Raw genomic sequence first — 20,998 nt, 5'->3', positions numbered from 1 at the left:
GGACTAGAAACTGGTTATATGGTAGGTATGGCACTGGCCCCTCATTGGTGGGCAAAATGACTGATGGTTAAATGGACCAATGGATATATCTCAAAGGTGGGCAGGTATGTCAGGTGACTTCAGCTCCTCCTCTAGGTCCTAGTGTCTGTATACAAGGATCAGTTTGAGGAAGCTGTCCGTTTGGCTGCTATCATATAGCCATGACGCTATTTTGATGTACTGAAATGATATGATTGTACATATTTTTGCACCTTAGCACGTTTTGCACTCAGCACTTATGTATAGTTCCCTTGAAAAAGCTTCCTTCGGGAGGTGAAACATGTCGGGTTTTTGGTGGGGGTAGTGTTATTTACATGGCCGGATTTCTGGCAAGGCCACATAGGCCATGGCCTAGGGCACCAGATAAACAAGGGGCGGCCTGCAGACAGTGGGCATTATTTGCAGGGCATTATTTGCAAGTGTCCAAACAAATGAAAGGGGTCAGGATAACTGCACTATTAGTACCAGCTGGCATCTGCCTGTGCAGTGCTACAGGCAGCTGCAGTCCATTAATTAAATGTTTGTGAACAGTGTGTGACTAGCAAAAAGCCAGACCTTGTCCAATGACATAGCAGCAAATCCAGGCAGTTACAGAAGGCCGGGTCTCACGCACTTGGTGTGGGGGATGAAAGGACCAGGGGCAGCACCAGCAAATAGTACAGAATACAAAAGGCAGCCTCTCACAGTACCCATTTCTTAATTATTGATTGGCCAGCGCTGTTACCCTGGAGACAGCAGGACTCACTTTTACGTGTTGCTGACCCCACCCAATGTCCAATTGTAAGCCACTTTTGACTATGTGTGTGTGGTGGACAGCTCCCACCACGCCCATCACCTGTAGATCGCTTGATTGACCAGTTCCCCCGTGTGACGTGATTGATTCACTTCATGTTGCCATGGAGACCTCGGCACTAGCCACAATAGTGGACACCAGCGGCCCAAAATTTTTTGGGTGTGTGTGTGTGGAGAGAGGTGGTAGGATACGGTTTCGGTTGGGGCGGCTGGTAAAAGTCGGCCTTGGGCGGTAAGAAGTACAAATCCGGCCCTGGTTATTTATGTATCTTAGATCTGTTAGGAAGACTTGGAGGTCTCTCATATAGGAGCTCTTTATCCATTCAATTATATTAGTCTTCTCAGCATTTATTCAGCCATCATGTTTTTTATCTTTTGTAGTGCTCTAATTTTAACGAGTATTCAATAAAAGTATAAGTTTTAGTCCCAGCCAGGGATATTATTGTGTATTAGCAGACAGAGCATCCTCTGATTCTTGGCTGAATGGGAGGCAGAGCAGCACAACTGAAATGAGCCCATTCAAACCAATGATTGATAGTCAGTTTTGGTCAGAATGTTTTTTGGTAGTGGTGGTGGTGGCGGGGGGGGGGGGGGGGGGGGGGCGGTAGATGACAGCAGGCCTAGGGCACTGGAAAGTACAAATCCGGCCCTGATAATACCCCTTAAAGTTTGACATCCCTTGGTTAAGCGGAGCAAGGTACATTGCAGTTAATACCTGTTCACATGCTTATTGCATCTTGTTTGATTGTTAGCTCTGTATTGATAAGTGTTCCATTTATGTTTCGTTTGCAGTTTTCACGGTGCTCAACTACTGTATGGAAATGATTAAAAATGAAACTTAAAGCACCAGTCTAGAGACTCTCTGCATAATTACTGAAGCCAAGGGCTGTTACAGTGAAAACTTGTCGCTACATCTGAGTCTGCATATAAAGAGCACCTAAAGATAAGTCACTGATTTGCATTCAGTTGCATGAGATATTAAGAATGTTGTCAGCTGCAGAGGAATCAGAGAAGACTGCACAGGTCAGATGCAGCTCCAGGGAGAGAATTCTCACAGAGAAGGGACAGGAATTACATGACCAGGAAGTTATGAAACATGAGTGCATTTAACAAAGCGTATGACTCCCGGATGCAGATAGCAAAAGAGACAAGGACTAGACTAAAATCATTCTGTTTACCAGAGGATCTCCACACAATACAGCATGAAATTCAGAGCAGACATTGCAAGGTCTGCCAGCATTATGAATCCCTTACACGCAGCCGCCCTACTACCCCAGATATTGTAAAGAAAATGGACACCTGTGTGATTCTGACTGCAGAAATGTGTGAGCTTGTAGGTAAGCGACTAGAGACAAATAATGCAACTTATAATGATCGGCTAGAGAAAGACAGAGTAAGGATGATATTAAACAAAGATGAATATGGATCTGTTTTTGGACACACAAACACAGAAACAGTATACTCAGAACCATCACAAACATCAGATGTCCACTCTAATGCCAGCTCCAAGGTCTCGAGCAAACAAGTAGATGCAGAAGCAGAGCTTGCAGCAAAAGTAGAACAAGCCAAGGCTATGGAGGAAATTCAGACTCAGGAAGCAATACTTCACAAACTGGAGTGTCAGATTTCGGTTATAACCACACTGAAACCCTGTCTTCTATATTATTTTTTAGTTAAATATGATGATTCAAATAAGCTTGATATGTATACATTTCAAGAATTAGTGTCAGTTATATGCCAGATAGAGTTAATCCTTAAACAAGTGCAAAATAGTAAAATGCTCAGAATATATTTGTTTTTACTTTTATGGAGACTTAGATAGCAATTCTAGACAGACCAAGGTTGCCATGTTTCTCTTTGTTTTGGGAACAATATCTTATGTTGAAATTAGTGATGACAGCAGACATTATGTTATGGTTATGGTAGGTCATTGTGACTTTTATAAAATATCAGACAGATAAAGCATTTTTTAATTATAAGTTTAATGCATAATAGTACACTGCCATCTGGTGGTTTTTTGTAATCTTTTATGAGTTATAAATTAATGATTTCTTCATAAAAAAAATTATAGAATGAAATTATTTATATTGCTGATCAGTATATACAATATTTGATTCCTCTTTAAGGATAGTATAGTGTTTAAATAAGTATTCATGTACCGTAAGTCTGAATACTGTTGGTTACAGGTAGTGTTGGGCGAACACCTGGATGTTCGGGAAAGTTCGCCGAACATGGCCGCGATGTTCGGCATGTTCGGGCCGAACTCAGAACTCCCCGAACATCCCGCTTTTGGGGGCCCTATGGGGTCGCAGGCATAAGGGGGGAGCATGCCCCGATCGCGGGGGGGGTCGGAAATTCCCCCCACCCCCTCCGCTAGCGCTCCCCCCTCTGCCCGCTTCCCCATACAAAAGTTTAAGGAAGTAAAACAGTACCGGTGGTAGTGGGTGGCTGGCAGTGGGCGGCACTGTGAAGTGAGTGACTGAGGAGGAGGAGTCCGGAGAGTGACGCGTTGAGGGAGACCGGGCAGCGGGCGGTTCAGCAGTAGTACCGTACTACTGCTGAACCGCCCGCTGCCCGGCCTCCCTCAACGCGTCACTCTCCGGACTCCTCCTCCTCAGTCACTCACTTCACAGTGCCGCCCACTGCCAGCCACCCACTACCACCGGTACTGTTTTACTTCCTTAAACTTTTGTATGGGGAAGCGGGCAGAGGGGGGAGCGCTAGCGGAGGGGGTGGGGGAATTTCCGACCCCCCCCTGCGATTGGGGCATGCTCCCCCCTTATGCCTGCGACCCCATAGGGGGGCAGTATTCGGCCGAACAGGGCCCTGTTCGGCCGAACAGGGGCCCTGTTCGGCCCTGTTCGGCTGGCCTTTCAGCAGTACGGGCGAACCCCGAACAGTTTGGCCGAACACCACCAGGTGTTCGGCCGAACTCGAACATCACCCGAACAGGGTGATGTTCTGCAGAACCCGAACAGTGGCGAACACTGTTCGCCCAACACTAGTTACAGGCCTATGTATTTTGGTGGGCCAAGATGGCCGACAGCATTTCAGAAAGAAATGGGCATACTTCAGGCCAATTAAGACACAGATGTCATAATAAGTAAATAAAGCATGGAACATAGATATTGGAGATGTTTTTAATTCTGGAGACCCAGTGTCTCATGACATTTCTCTTATCGGGAGGTCATAACGTAGTCAAGATGTCTACCTGCGTATGTACCCAATTAATTAAGATATCACCCTCATTAGTTAAATGTCAGACTTTGTAAATAAGATACATTGAATGACGCACAAAACATTCCAAGATATGAAAAATACGTCAGTGGGAAATTCCGATTTTTCAGCCATTTTGAAAATTGGGTATAAAAAGGGAGGTAGGATGGGCAGGTTTTACACATCTCGACAACAGCTACCTTGGGGTGAGACCTTCTACATAATTGAGGAGAGGTATGCCTTATTGATATTATATTCTGGTGATTCTTAGCATTCTTAGCATTCTTAGCATTGAATATTTAGCTAAGGCCATTAAGCATTGAAAGTTAGCATTTTTTTATGAGCCTTATTTTTGAATGTTTTCTCTCAGCAACTACTAGAGATTTATTTCTGGTCAGCTGCTCCCACTTAATAGTTTTCCTTTGGTGTATATGCAGAGCCTCTGTTTGGGTTCAAGGTGCGTTTGCAGTTTCTGGGGGGGCTCAGCGCATCTCTGAGCTGAGGCCATTCAGAGGCGGCCTGGTGATGCGATGATCCCACTTTTGTTGCGCAATTCTCAATTTTACTGGTAGCGCGCCCAGGCTATGCATATGCATAGGTAGAATTTAGTTAGTGTTAGGTCCCCTCCCATGGAGGAAAGACTTCTTCGACAGTGGGAGGGACAAGTACCTAACAAATTGCAAATTGTTAGTGAAACTAACATCTTCCAAGTGGTAGACAGGTCATGTGTATGCTCATTGTGTATTTGAATCCCATGAGTGGGGTGTGCACTTTTTTGCAGGTAAGCACTCATCTGTTTTTAAGTAGCGCTGTTCATTTCTTTGCAACTACTAGAGATACACAGAAATAGGCAACATTAACCAACCTTAGATCTACAATTCATTATCTGCATGATAAAGTAATTTCATGGAACTGTGAACTTTGATCATCTTGAAGATTCATATTTTTCCGCTGTAAATATATTGCTTTTTGAAAAATACAAATTTATATAAAAATCCAAACTGAGTGCATTGAGATTATTCCAAGAAGAAACCATCATCTATAACTTTTACTGTTGTAGAGGGAAGGAACTCAACTATACCCGATATTTTTGATCGCAACGCTGTAAAAGTTCTACCTTTTACTGAGTTAGTGATCTTACAGAGGTAGATACCGTAAGGTTTTCTAACAGTTGGCGCCCAACGTTAGATGGTTTTCTTTTGAAATTGAAAAAATATACTTTCTGTAAGTGGAAGCATAGACTACAGTTTACTTGTCGACAAGGGGATAAAAAAGTATACAGCCATACAAAATGGGGATATTGCTCCTCGAATACATTAAACAAAGTACAGAAGTAACAGCTCCTTTTGAATTAAAAGATGAAGCAACAGAGCTATTAAGGAAAGCACTCAAGCTACAGTCTATAGAAGACTTAGAGGGAAAAAACGCATATATTAAAGTACGCTACCCAGATGAAGATAGCACTACATATATATATATATATACCGCTGACAATTATAAGAAATGAGGACACTATACTGATCATGCCACTGCCACCAAAAGATCCAGGTTTTGCATTAGACATGGAAATGTCAGAAGTTGACAAACTTTTTGATGACAATATTTTTGATAAATTGCCAATGCCTTTTTTTACTGGACCTTTGCTATAGGCAACTGCACCTTTTACTCGACAAGAGATCCCTCTTATAAGAGAATTATTTCTTCTGGAGCAGGAACACCTCAATGAGCTTATTTCTGATGTTAGAAATGCTTACATAGAACTCATAACTTTGTGTTTGAAGATGTATAACCTCTTAGATGTAAAGGGAATAAGAAGACCAAGGAAAGTAGAGAAGAAACTGATAATCAGGAAGACAACTCTTTACGGTGCTCCACCGAAAGAATCTTCAAAGAAAAAGTTACAGTTTTTATCACCATCAGACAGTGATACAGGGAAGACCGAATCGTAAACTGACAGTGATAATGGTCAAGAAGATACTTTGTTTCCACCACAGCAATATTCTCGTAAAAGATTTAGAGCAGTGTCTGAGAGAGTGGAGTTGTGCAAAAGTGTCCTTGGTCCTTTATTTAAGATGACGCCTAGAGAAGTAGCATCCAGAATAGGCATTTGCAGACCGCAACTAGAGATCATTTCCAAAGGTATTCCAGCTGAAGATTTCAACATTTTACTGAGCATTTTGCGACCATCTGGATACATAGATGTTAATGAGCAATTTATGTCATGGGGTGCAGTTGCAACAGCGATACAAGAACGTACTAGTGGACATTCAGGCGTTGTTGACTTGTCAATGAAAGCTAAAGAAATTATGAAAGATTCAGGAATAATGGCAGCCTTAGATGTGATCAATGGATGTACAGAAACAGCAGCTCAAGCAAGAGAGTTTTTGTTTTCTATTATTGATGATCCTAGTCTCAAGGGGGCAATCAACTCAGCTTTGAGACTAGGTTTTACTAAAGAAGAATTGAAATATTCTGTAACTGAAACTTGGAAACTCTACAAGATTCCTCTTTTGCCTGACCCAAAGAAGAGTGAGAAGTCTCCAAACAAGCACCCCTTGCAGGAACCAAGAAGAAATCCACCAAGAAATGCGAGGCCAACTACATACTACAAGCCTACGCAATGGTATCAAGAAAGAGAAGAAAGGCCTGTAAGAAGAGGCTATGAAGCAAGAGGCTCTGATCTGAAGCAAACTGAGGTGAGAAGAGACAATTGGAAAGCGAGTAACCAGAGAAGTGGGAGAACTGAAAAGGACTTCTACTCCTTTAACAACTCCAATCGATGGTCGAAGTCACCAGCTGAAAACAGATCAAGACAATATCAGGAAAGAGGTCCTCAGGGGGAAACAAGAAAAGAAGACAGACAGAAGTCGACACCAGGGTCAAAGGATAAAAGAGAGGATCCTGTGAGTGACCAAGCCAGGAGCAGTAGAAGGATCAACATTGTGGATTCAGTTCCTACCAATAAGCCTGAAGATGACAAAACTTCTGTTCCAGGTAATACCTGGGCATGAATGGAAAAGAGCATTAGTGGATACTGGGACTGAAATAACGATATTGACGAGAAAAATATCTACATGGCACAATTCAGGACAATATATGTCAATTTTTTCTATTGAAGGAAAATCAAGATTATACCCTAAAGGACTAATACGTTTTCAAGGTATAAAGCAGACATTTAAAATAATTGCTGTATTGGTAGAGCAGCCAGAACATAGGGAAAAATATGATTTGATATTGACACAGGAAGATAATCCTTTCAAGATTAAACCGGATTTTGCTGATATTGAAAAGGAATATTATAATAGTTTTGAAGAAAACTTTAAAGCAGCCAATATGGAAGAGCTTCAACGCAATTATTTAAATTTATACAAACATGATGCACTACAACTTTACCCTGAACATTGTGGATATGATAGTGACTGTATAGTGACACCACAACAAATCAGAATTGAACCGGTTCCGCAAAAACAATATCCTATCAAGAAGTTAATCTATCCAGAAGTGAGTAAAACAATAGCCTTACAGGTACAACAAGGTGTTTTACAAGAAGGTACTAGTCTGCACAATTCTCCTCTCAATCCAGTCATCAAACGTAACGGGAAAATTAGATTGGTGATAGATTACAGGCATTTAAACAAATGTACCATTGGGATAAGCACACAAAATCTTCATGCAACAGGAACTATAGATACTATTCCAAAGAAGAGATACAAGGCAACGCTCGACTTGTCTAACGGATATTGGTCAATCCCCCTTGATGAAACCTATGTAAAATATACATCATTCTCATTCATGGGAAAAGCTTACCAGTACAGAAGATTGCCACAGGGACAAAAGAACTCAGCTTCAATTTTTTCAGGAAGAATAATATCTCTATTAAGCAACATACAAGATACCGTTGTATATATGGATGATATTTACACAACCGCGGATACATCAAAAGAATTAATACATCAACTAGAAGAGATTTTGAAAAGACTGGCCTTAGCAGGATACGTGATAGGTATGTCTAAATCCAAAATAGTTTGAAAGTGTCTCTTTCTTGGGTTTTGAAATAACCTCAAGTGGAAAGAAGCCAACAGAAAGATTCATCGAGAAATTGATGGAGATACAACCACCCAGCAATGAAAAAGAACTACAGTCAATCTTGGGACTATGCAATTTTGTGAGAAAAACAACACCACTGTATGCAGAGTTAGCTACTCCATTGTATGCCTTACTCAAGGGAGGATATCATGCTTCTAAATGGCAAACAGAACATAATGACATTTTGGAGAAACTGAAAAACACACTGAATGATTCAAGTTCATTGTCTTCAAGAAATGGAGAGACACCATTAGACATACATATAACACGATCTCAAGATTTTTTTGTAGGAAGATTGTCAAATCATGAAGAGACACAGCCAATCTTATGGTTTTCTAAAGAAATGACTTCTGCTGAGAAAAAGTTTACCAAGACTGAGCAAGTTTTAGCATGTATCCAATATGCTTTATCCAAATATATGGACTTAGCACAAGGTCAAGAGATATTCATACATACTGCTATACCTGAACTTCAAGCAGCCACAAAAGCATCAATCCCAGGGGCTAAAGCACTACATGTTAGATGGGTCCAATGGGCAGCAACACTGAACAATGAGAAAATAAAGTTTATATATGTACCTAATCCCATAAATGAATTGCCTACATATTCAAATGACTTGGAAGATATGGATCTGTGTGATTATGAAGCAGTCTACTACACTGATCGTTCAGCAAGGCATGCTCTAGGAACTACTTCTGCTTACAGATCTGCTGGAGGATACATTAAAGGAAGATTTGCCAAAGACAGAATCTTCATAGAAAGTAAAAGAGAAGTGAAGTAATTGAGAGACAATTCTGCTCAAAATGCTGAATTACTAGTGATAAGAATGGCTCTTCAGGATGCTGCAAAAAGTCAAGTAGGCAAGACATTAATCTGTACAGACGCTAAGTACATTGCAGATGCTGTGAAAAACAAGAAGACATGGATCAGTAATGGATTCCAGACATGCAAAGGAGAAAGGATAAAAAATAAAAAAATATGGCAAGAGATAATGAAGCTACACACACCTGATATACATGTTATATATGTACCAGGACATATGAAGGAAGGAATTCATGCTTTAGGTAACAACTTAATCGATGAAGCAGTCCAAGCTATGACGAGACGTATAATGACACGATCACAAGATGATACATTCAAGCTCATCATGCAAGGTATATTGCCAAAGGGGTATCCCAAGAAATATGACTACAAAATGAGTACTAAAGACAACACTTTATTAGTGATGACTGAAAATGGTGTGAAAACATGTCTTCATGAGATAGATAGGCCTCAATTACTGGCTCACATACATCAATCTACTACACCTCACAAAAATAAAGAAACAATGAAGAAAGATATGATTCAGTATTGGTGGCCTGGGATAATAAAAGACATTGGCGCCACTATAAGATCTTGTTTGACGTGTCAGAAAATAAATACACAGACCAAACCGATGGGATACCTGGAAAAATTGGAAATTGGTAGCAAACCACTTGAACTCTGCTATGCCGATCATATAGGCCCTTTACCGAGTTCAGCATCATATTCATACATACTTACATTGATTGATTCACATTCAAGATATCTGATCGCTTTACCTCAGAAGAGACTGACGGGAGAAGCAACATCACAGCTTTTACCTCAAATCTGGACAATACTACCTTTCAAGAGGTTAATAACTTTTATATTCACTGGAGGTGCGCTGGATATATATAGGTATAAGTTATCCCCATTCAATGCAGGTCATTTAATTACAATTATTGCACACTGGAGTTTCCAAATAAAAAAGGTTGTTTTATTTAACAATATTGCTATTTCAATTGTAAAGCCACTACATACACGTAAAAATCTCCTCATACACTCACACACTCGTACTAGGCATGTTGGTTCCCCTTTAAAAATATCTTGTTATAAAAATCTCCTTAAAAAAAAGGAAAATTGTTGATGTTATTCCTCTATAGACGATAAAAATAATGTTAGAAATTGCACCTATATAATAACTCTTCACAGCATAAATCTTGATGTAAAGAGAGTTCCACGGATATACAGAGTCACTATGTTCATATCCAAGTAAGATCAGAGTGATCACTCTTACCACTTCCGAGCACTATTTCTCCCAGGGTTTCCTCCTAATTGCGGCTTGGTGTGTTGTTCAGCTCTTAGTTACCTTCCTCACGGTCACATCAGCCGTGATTCCCGAGATGGCAACCTCACCAGTCCTCTCCAGCCGTAACTCAAGCTTCCGGCCTTCCAGCTCTAGGTGATGACGTCACTTCCCTTAGTGCGTCTCACCGTACATGTGGCTATTACTTCCTTGCGCTCCACCACTATCTTCCCTCTGCCGTCCGTGATATTGTATGGCAGTGACGAGGTGTCCGATGGTGTGGAAATAGCCAGCTCCTGTGTATGTTAAATGGGGCGCCCCTCTATAACTACAGGTTAGCTTCAGATTAACATGTTTCAACGGCTAGCGGCCGTCTTCATCAGAATCTCTTACTTAATGCCGGCCGGTCGCCATCTTTATATGGGCAGGTAGTGTTACACCTGACTCCTCCCCCTCCTGGGAGTCTTGATCTTTATTCTGATGCTGTCACTTCCTCGATGTCAATCAAATCATTCCAATTCCATCTCCATAGAGGGATACTACACAGCATATATCCTCCTTCCTCTCCTCTCTCATCTTCCCTCAATCCCACTGGTAATATGCATTCGACTCATCAATAATAGTACAGGGTTATTGGGAGGAAAAAGATTAATAATAAAAGGGTAATAATAAAAAAGATAAAAAACAAGAAAAAACATACTATGGGTGTTCAAAAATGGGTACCCACAGAAGTATATCTGTACATACACACTCCTCACTCCATTTCATTTCACCCAAGGGGACCAGCTGCCTTTTTTTGGGGGGAACCAGAATGCTCATCTACACATACATATATACATACAGCCCATATCTCTTCAGATCACAGCCCATCTTATATTACATAAAACCAAAAAGTTCCATTTCCTCATTTAATCCCTTCGGTGCAATAGTGTCTAGATTGAAGATCCATCTGCTCTCCTGTCTAGACATTCTAGCTATAAAATCCCCCCCCTCTAGGGTCTCTATGTACCACCTCCAATCCAAAGTACACGATCTCCCTTATCTTACAATCATGTTGATGTTTAAAGTGTTTAGAAAGCGGGTGTCCTTCCCATCCTTTCACTATATTGTTTAAATGTTCTCCTATTCTGCTTGCTAGGGATCTCTTCGTACGGCCTATATATCTTTTATTACATGGACAGCTTAGGCAATAGATTACGCCCTTAGTGTCACATGTAATTAGGTCTCTGATCCTATATCTCTCCCTTCCTCCCTCTACCTCAGTGATTTTACCATAACCCCTAGTCCTCCTGCAGTTATTACACCTCCCACATCTTACAAATCCCTCCCCCCCAATCTTCCTGTCGGGTCCAGAGGTATAGTCACCAGCTGCCATTGCTACCTTCAGGCCTATATTGCTTGGTTTTCTATAAATAATAGAAGGTTCCATTGGCAACATTCCATTTAAGAGTTTGTCACCTCTCAATATTGGCCAATGTTTTTTAATAATATTTTTCACCACTCTGCTTTGTGGCCCATATCTTAGATTTAATTTGAAAGTATGGTCTTCTTGATTAATATCCAATCTTTTTATGAGCAATTCCCGTCTGTTTATTCCTTCCACCTCCTCTCTGCCTTTTTCTATTGTTTTTTCCTTATACCCTTTTTCCCTAAATTTTGCTGATATGTCTTTAACTTCCTTCTTATATTCACATTCCTCTGTACAGTTTCTTTTCAAACGGATAAACTGACCCTTTGCGATATTGTTCAGCTATAAAGGGAGGTGGCAGCTGGTGGCTAAAATATAACTATTCACATCGGTGGGTTTAGTATATGTACATGTTTTTAGTCCATTGTTCTCCACGTATATATTCAAATCCAGAAAACAGATCTTCTTTTTACTAATCTCTGAGGTAAATTTTAGGTTAACCGTATTCTGGTTCAACCCAACAATAAACTCTCTCAGAGACTCTTCAGTACCTCTCCAGACGAGTAAGACGTCATCTATAAATCTTTTCCAGAGGACCAGGTCCGCGCCCAGCCCCCCACGCCCGTCAACATGGGACTGCTCCCAATGGGCCATGAAGAGATTAGCATAACTGGGTGCGAACCTGGTCCCCATTGCCGTCCCACTCGTCTGCAGAAAGAAGTCATCTCCGAATCTAAAATGATTATGTGTCAATATGAATCGTATAGATTCCAGAATAAACGCCCTTTGTTCTACTCTCATATTTCCATCCAAATCCAAATAATGAGTGATAGCCCTCAGACCATCCTCATGCCTTATGGCTGTATAGAGTGATGAGACATCCAAAGTGGCCAGGATCCATCCCTCCTCCCAGGCTATCCCATCCAAAATGTTCAACACATGTCTGGTGTCCTCCAGGAAGGCTGGGGTGGACTTAACATACTTCTGTAAAAAGGTGTCCACATACCTTGATAGGTTGGATGTAAGTGACCCAACCCCAGATACAATCGGCCTTCCTGGAGGATCCACCAAACCTTTATGCAGCTTTGGGAGGTGATAGAAGATAGCAGTTCTCGGATACATTATGTTAATATATTCAAATTCCTTTTTATTCAGCACACCTTCCTGATAGGCCGACTTCGCCAATTTTTCTAACTCCTCTTTGAATTTTGTTCCTGGGTCAATCCTCAACTGTCTGTATGTATTCACATCATGAAGTAAGCGAAATGCCTCCCTTTTATAATCATCTACACTTTGAATTACAATCCCCCCCCCCCTTATCTGCTGGTCGAATTACAATATTTTTGTTTTGTTGTAGGCCTTGCAGTGCTTGGGTTTCCTCCCTGGATAAATTCCCCAGACGTGTGGGTGCTGTTCTGATCTTTCTCAGATCCCTTTCTACATTATATTCAAATATATGCATCTCTCTACTAGTTTCGTGAACAGGGTGAAATTTTGATGGATTCTTCAATCCTGTATGTTGAAAAACCGTATCCAACTGTCTGGGAGCTAAGGGATTTTTTGGAAATATTTTTTCAAACATAATTTCCTCATATACTTTTTAATGTCTATGTAAGTCTCAAACTTATTAAGTTTACCTGTAGGAGCAAATTTTAGGCCTTTCTCTAATAGTCTCTTTTCAGTTTCTCTCAATGCCACCCCACTTAGATTGTAGATCCCTCTCTCTCTATCAGTTTTACACCCTACAACACTATCGGCTACCATCCGCCTCCCCCGCCCCCCCCCTCGTCCCCCTCCTCTTCCTCCCCCTCCCCTCCCCCTTTTGGCTCCCTCGGCTAAAAAATACTGATTTATTGTGTTGTTTCTATTGTTGTTGTTTCCCTTACTTGTATTGGATTTTGGGGTACCTCTGGGTAATTCTCTATTATTCTTATTTGATCTTAAAATTGGACCTCCTCTGCAGTCTCTTTTGTCAAGTATTACTTTTGGGGCTTTTGGTTGCGGTTTTGGTTTTTGTTTAGATTCTCTTTTTTCCACTGAGTCCCCTGGTATATCTATCAGGGTCGAGTATCTATTATATGTTGGAACATTATAATTTGTATTATTCAACGATTTTCTATTGGTTGATGACTGACTTTTTCTAAATTCTTTCCTCCTCACTTCTATATTCAAACTTCTAGAGTCTATATTTTTACTTCTATTCATATTATTTCCAGTTCTTATTCCTTCTTTGAAGTTGTTATTGTCCCCCCCTCCTCCTCGGGGCACTTCTCCTCTATCCATTGATTGATCTGTGATGCTCTCTTGGTCGGTTGTCGGGCTATCAGGGGTGTCTGACCGTCTCGCCTCCCCGCCACCCACTGCCCCCTGTAGTTCTCCCCAGTCTATCTCACTCCCATCCTGATCTGCTACTTGTGTCACCTCCTCATCTCCAACCCCATCACAGTTTCCAGTTGCATCTATAGTCTCAAATGATTCATTGTATATGCTCCACTCATCCTCTGCTACACTTGATGATTCAACCCGGGGAACCAGGGTTTCAATTGGGATGGAGTCCCTGATAAATTTCGTTTTCTTTTTTAATATAATCTCTTTCTCAAGATTTTCTAATCTATTATGAATATTACTTTCTAATTTTTGATATTCCGGCACATTACAAAAGGGTTCTATATCACCCTTCATTTTTTTGATTTCTTTATTTAATCCAAAACACTGGTTCCTCCGGGTATCCCTAATAAAAGAAACAACCTGTAAAGAAAATTCATGAAACATCCTGTCCCATTCTTCTTGTACGACAGGTGTCACTAAATCAGTTGCAAGTTGCTTATAAATGGTTAATCCCACAGGTGAGACCTCCCAAATTGCCTAAGCTGTCCATGTAATAAAAGATATATAGGCCGTACGAAGAGATCCCTAGCAAGCAGAATAGGAGAACATTTAAACAATATAGTGAAAGGATGGGAAGGACACCCGCTTTCTAAACACTTTAAACATCAACATGATTGTAAGATAAGGGAGATCGTGTACTTTGGATTGGAGGTGGAACATAGAGACCCTAGAGGGGTGGATTTTATAGCTAGAATGTCTAGACAGGAGAGCAGATGGATCTTCAATCTAGACACTATTGCACCGAAGGGATTAAATGAGGAAATGGAACTTTTTGGTTTTATGTAATATAAGATGGGCTGTGATCTGAAGAGATATGGGCTGTATGTATATATGTATGTGTAGATGAGCATTCTGGTTCCCCAAAAAAAAAGGCAGCTGGTCCCCTTGGGTGAAATGAAATGGAGTGAGGAGTGTGTATGTACAGATATACTTCTGTGGGTACCCATTTTTGAACACCCATAGTATGTTTTTTCTTGTTTTTTATCTTTTTTATTATTACCCTTTTATTATTAATCTTTTTCCTCCCAATAACCCTGTACTATTATTGATGAGTCGAATGCATATTACCAGTGGGATTGAGGGAAGATGAGAGAGGAGAGGAAGGAGGATATATGCTGTGTAGTATCCCTCTATGGAGATGGAATTGGAATGATTTGATTGACATCGAGGAAGTGACAGCATCAGAATAAAGATCAAGACTCCCAGGAGGGGGAGGAGTCAGGTGTAACACTACCTGCCCATATAAAGATGGCGACCGGCCGGCATTAAGTAAGAGATTCTGATGAAGACGGCCGCTAGCCGTTGAAACATGTTAATCTGAAGCTAACCTGTAGTTATAGAGGGGCGCCCCATTTAACATACACAGGAGCTGGCTATTTCCACACCATCGGACACCTCGTCACTGCCATACAATATCACGGACGGCAGAGGGAAGATAGTGGTGGAGCGCAAGGAAGTAATAGCCACATGTACGGTGAGACGCACTAAGGGAAGTGACGTCATCACCTAGAGCTGGAAGGCCGGAAGCTTGAGTTACGGCTGGAGAGGACTGGTGAGGTTGCCATCTCGGGAATCACGGCTGATGTGACCGTGAGGAAGGTAACTAAGAGCTGAACAACACACCAAGCCGCAATTAGGAGGAAACCCTGGGAGAAATAGTGCTCGGAAGTGGTAAGAGTGATCACTCTGATCTTACTTGGATATGAACATAGTGACTCTGTATATCCGTGGAACTCTCTTTACATCAAGATTTATGCTGTGAAGAGTTATTATATAGGTGCAATTTCTAACATTATTTTTATCGTCTATAGAGGAATAACATCAACAATTTTCCTTTTTTTTAAGGAGATTTTTATAACAAGATATTTTTAAAGGGGAACCAACATGCCTAGTACGAGTGTGTGAGTGTATGAGGAGATTTTTACGTGTATGTAGTGGCTTTACAATTGAAATAGCAATATTGTTAAATAAAACAACCTTTTTTATTTGGAAACTCCAGTGTGCAATAATTGTAATTAAATGACCTGCATTGAATGGGGATAACTTATACCTATATATATCCAGCGCACCTCCAGTGAATATAAACGTATAGATTGCCTTGTGTAAGGGTGGGGAAGAGGGAGAACCCCACCTTGGAGGGGAGCAGCAGGAAGCATTAGGCTATTATTTAGCAGCACATGGTACTGCTAGTTCCTTAGAATAAAATAACTTAACATCAAATATCTCAAGCAGCGCCCCTCATAAAGTATATATAAGAGGTTAATAACTGACAATGGACCAGCGTTTAGAAATAAGTCTGTACAATCAGCAATGATGACTTTAAAAGTTGAACTATCATACTCAATTCCCAATGCACCTCAAACAAATGGGATTATTGAAAGACATAATGGAGAACTCAAGAAGATATTACAAGCATTAGAAGGAGAAGATCAAACATGGCTACAACACCTTCCTTTAGCAGTGCAGGCACATAATACTAGGTTAACTAGTAAAATGCATCAAGCACCATATGATATACTATTCAAAGAACCATATGTAGAAGGTCATGTTAAGAATCACCAGAATAGGCATAACCCCTTCTCTCTCCAAACAGGTGCAGAAAGCTACATCCTACCACCTGTGGGTTCTTTGGTGCTGATAAAAAAGTTGACAAAATCAGCGTTGGAGACAACCTGGTCAGAACCATACACTGTATTAAAGCACATTGGTAATTACGCTTTACAAGTTGGCAACGAGAAAGTTCCAACAAGAACAGTATTCTTTGAACACATTAAAAGATATAAAGCTTAAAAGACATTTTTAAAAGACTGCAATTCTTACTATTGATTGATCTAAGAGAAGAGAGTTGAAGAGATAAATATGGAAGACTTGAGAAAGCCTGCTTATCCATTTCAACACTTTGATGCTAACACATGCAATTCGTGGGAAGTGTTTATAAAGACAGCCTATTGCAACTGGTTCTCCTGCAATATGAACTGCCGAGAATTATTGAATGCCCCAGCTTTTAACGTGGTATCCTCAGTCGAATGGAAAGATGACATCACTACATGGGAACCGGCAAGTGTGAAATACATACGTTTTGGTCTATTACATACTACTTGTGGAGAAATAGCATGGGATCAGCAAGGCACGATAGACTCTATCAATAAATATTATATTGAAGACTGTGCTTTAACATTCTGGGAGTTCGTTATGAGACACTGGATGTTTTGCGCTCCACATGAACTGGTAGGCCCCATAAGCAGTACGATTCCTGTTTACACCTATCGAATTATGGGCCCAACACCGTCGTTTGAAATGGGAAACACATATTACACAGAACATTCCTCCAATTATACTCGAACTACTGCCGATTCTTCAGACCCAAGAATTAATCCGTACTTATGCTATGTTGGCAAGGAAATAGTTTACCCCCCAACTACAACTCAATCTGGACCGGCAGAACTGTCTACTGAAGAAAGTATTGCCAATGATACCGATTCCATTATGCAGCTTAATGAACAAGAGTTACCAGAACTTGAAGACTTCATAGACTTTATTCTGAGACAACCAGAGAGAGAAGAATAAGAACAGAGGAAGATGAAATTGTGGAGCTGGAAACACGGTTTCACTGTGTAGCGGGGCTGTCAGATTTCGGTTATAACCACACTGAAACCCTGTCTTCTATATTATTTTTTAGTTAAATATGATGATTCAAATAAGCCTGATATGTATACATTTCAAGAATTAGTGTCAGTTATATGCCAGATAGAGTTAATCCTTAAACAAATGCAAAATAGTAAAATGCTCAGAATATATTTGTTTTTACTTTTATGGAGACTTAGATAGCAATTCTAGACAGACCAAGGTTGCCATGTTTCTCTTTGTTTTGGGAACAATATCTTATGTTGAAATTAGTGATGACAGCAGACATTATGTTATGGTTATGGTAGGTCATTGTGACTTTTATAAAATATCAGACAGATAAAGCATTTTTAATTATAAGTTTAATGCATAATAGTACACTGCCATCTGGTGGTTTTTTGTAATCTTTTATGAGTTATAAATTAATGATTTCTTCATAAAAAAAATTATAGAATGAAATTAGATTGCTGATCAGTATATACAATATTTGATTACTCTTTAAGGATAGTATAGTGTTTAAATAAGTATTCAACTCTAAAAAAAGAAAGGTTGACTGTATAGGACTCCTAAAGGATGAAGGTGGAAACTCAATGGTGGATGACCAAGGTAAGGCAGAGTTATTAAATGCTTTCTTTGCTTCTGTCTTTACAAAGGAAACAGCACTGTTGCAAATTACAGAGGCGGAAGAGTCTCAATCTTCTAACTGTAATATTAAATACTTAACGCAGGAAGAAGTAAAGGCAAGACTAAATAAATTAAAAATAGACAAGGCACCTGGCCCGGATGGTATGCATCCTCGGGTCCTAAGGGAATTAAGTTCAGTTATAGATAAACCCCTTTATCTTATCTTTTGTGACTCTCTTGCAACTGGCAGAGTCCCAGTGGATTGGCGTACAGCCCACGTTTTCCCATTATTTAAGAAGGGCAAAAAATCAGATCCAGGAAATTATAGACCTGTAAGCTTAACATCAGTTGTATGCAAACTATTTGAGGGGTTACTAAGAGATACTATACATGACTTCATAGTAGAAAATAATCTTATTTCTCAGCATCAACATGGGTTTACTAAAGACAGGTCCTGTTTGACTAACATGCTCAGCTTTTATGAGGTAGTGAATGCTAATATGGATATTGGGAATGCTGTAGATGTGATATACTTAGACTTTGCTAAGGCCTTCGACACTGTTCCCCACAAAAGTCTGGTGCAAAAGATGAGGATGCAAGGACTGGGGAAGAGTCTGTGTGCTTGGATAGGGAACTGGCTAATGGACAGAAAACAAAGAGTTGTGGTCAATGGATCATACTCAAAATGGGAGACTGTTAGCAGTGGGGTCCCACAGGGGTCTGTACTGGGTCCAGTGCTCTTCAATTTATTTATTAATGACCTAGTGGATACAGTAGTGAGCAATGTTGCTATTTTTGCAGATGATACAAAATTGTGCAGAATCATCAACTCTAAGGAAGATAGTGTTATATTGCAACAGGATCTGGATAGGATGGCTATATGGGCACATACATGGCAGATGAAATTCAATGTTGACAAATGTAAAGTCATGCATTTTGGTCGTACCAATGGTCTAACACCATACAAAATAAATGGGATACAGTTGGGGACATCTAACTTGGAGAAGGACTTAGGAGTACTCATCGACAACAAGTTAAATAATCGTACTCAATGCCAAGCCGCTGCAGCTAAAGCTAACAAAATTTTGGGATGCATTAAAAGGGAAATAAAAACTCGAGATGCTAGCATAATATTGCCCCTGTTTAACTCTCTAGTAAGGCCACATCTGGAATATGGAATTCAGTTCTGGGCACCACATTACAAAAAAGATATTGCAGTTCTAGAGCAGGTGCAGAGACGAGCAACAAAATTGATACGTGGGATGGAAGGTCTCACTTACCAAGAAAGGTTAGATAAACTGGGTTTATTTAGTCTAGAGAAAAGACGCCTTAGAGGAGATCTAATTAACATGTATAAATACATCAGAGGGCAATATAATAGCTTGGCGGATGAGCTTTTTGTCCCTAGGCCTTCTCAAAGGACTAGAGGACATGATCTGCGCATGGAGGAAAAACGTTTTAGCCATTTATTTAGGAAAGGGTTCTTTACAGTAAGAGTGATTAAGATGTGGAATGCATTGCCACAGGAAGTCGTTATGGCAAACTCTATACCTGCATTTAAAGGGGGCTTAGATGCTTTCCTTGCGTTGAATGACATCCATGGCTACAATTACTAGGTAATGCCAATGATGTTGATCCAGGGATTTTATCTGATTGCCATCTGGAGTCGGGAAGGAATTTTTACCTTGTAAGGGTTTTTTCGCCTTCCTCTGGATCAACAGGGATATGTGAGGGAGCAGGCTGGTGTTGTACTTTGTACTGGTTGAACTCGATGGACGTATGTCTTTTTTCAACCAAAGTAACTATGTAACTATGTACCGTAAGTCTGAATACTGTTGGTTACAGGCCTATGTATTTTGGTGGGCCAAGATGGCCGACAGCCTTTCAGAAAGAAATGGGCATACCTCAGGCCAATTAAGACACAGATGTCATAATAAGTAAATAAAGCATGGAACATAGATATGGGAGATGTTTTTAATTCTGGAGACCCAGTGTCTCATGACATTTCTCTTATCGGGAGGTCATAACGTAGTCAAGATGTCTACCTGCGTATGTACCCAATTAATTAAGATATCACCCTCATTAGTTAAATGTCAGACTTTGTAAATAAGATACGTTGAATGACACACAAAACATTCCAAGATATGAAAAATACGTCAGTGGGAAATTCCGATTTTTCAGCCATTTTGAAAATTGGGTATAAAAAGGGAGGTAGAATGGGCAGGTTTTACACATCTCGACAACAGCTACCTTGGGGTGAGACCTTCTACATAATTGAGGAGAGGTATGCCTTATTGATATTATATTCTGGTGATTCTTAGCATTCTCAGCAACTACTAGAGATACACAGAAATAGGTAACATTAACCAACCTTAGATCTACAATTCATTATCTGCATGATAAAGTAATTTCATGGAACTGTGAACTTTGATCATCTTGAAGATTCATATTTTTCCGCTGTAAATATATTGCTTTTTGAAAAATACAAATTTATATAAAAATCCAAACTGAGTGCTTTGAGATTATTCCATGAAGGAACCATCATCTATAACTTTTACTGTTGTAGAGGGAAGGAACTCCACTATACCCGATATTTTTGATCGCAACGCTGTAAAAGTTCTACCTTTTACTGAGTTAGTGATCTTACAGAGGTAGATACCGTAAGGTTTTCTAACAGGAGAGCGAATGGAAACTAAAGGAGGCAAAATTGTTTGCAGAGTTTCAGTTAAAGCTGC

At 40.2% G+C, this 20,998-nt stretch overlaps 1 long non-coding RNA gene across 1 annotated transcript in view; it reads left to right on the top strand.

Annotated features, from left to right (window-relative positions):
* Nucleotides 1–1,837: 1,837 nt before the first annotated feature.
* Nucleotides 1,838–20,998, top strand: part of LOC137561610 (uncharacterized) — a 187,326-nt gene continuing 168,165 nt past the window's right edge. The window contains exon 1 of the long non-coding RNA XR_011030068.1: nucleotides 1,838–2,168. This is a non-coding gene — a long non-coding RNA (uncharacterized lncRNA). The remainder of the gene's footprint in view (nucleotides 2,169–20,998) is intronic.

Source organism: Hyperolius riggenbachi, chromosome 3 (genome assembly GCF_040937935.1).
Source record: "Hyperolius riggenbachi isolate aHypRig1 chromosome 3, aHypRig1.pri, whole genome shotgun sequence".
In the NCBI taxonomy this organism is placed as follows: Eukaryota; Metazoa; Chordata; class Amphibia; order Anura; family Hyperoliidae; genus Hyperolius; species Hyperolius riggenbachi.
Note: the sequence above shows the minus strand (reverse complement) of the source record. Positions and strands in the feature narration are given on the sequence as shown.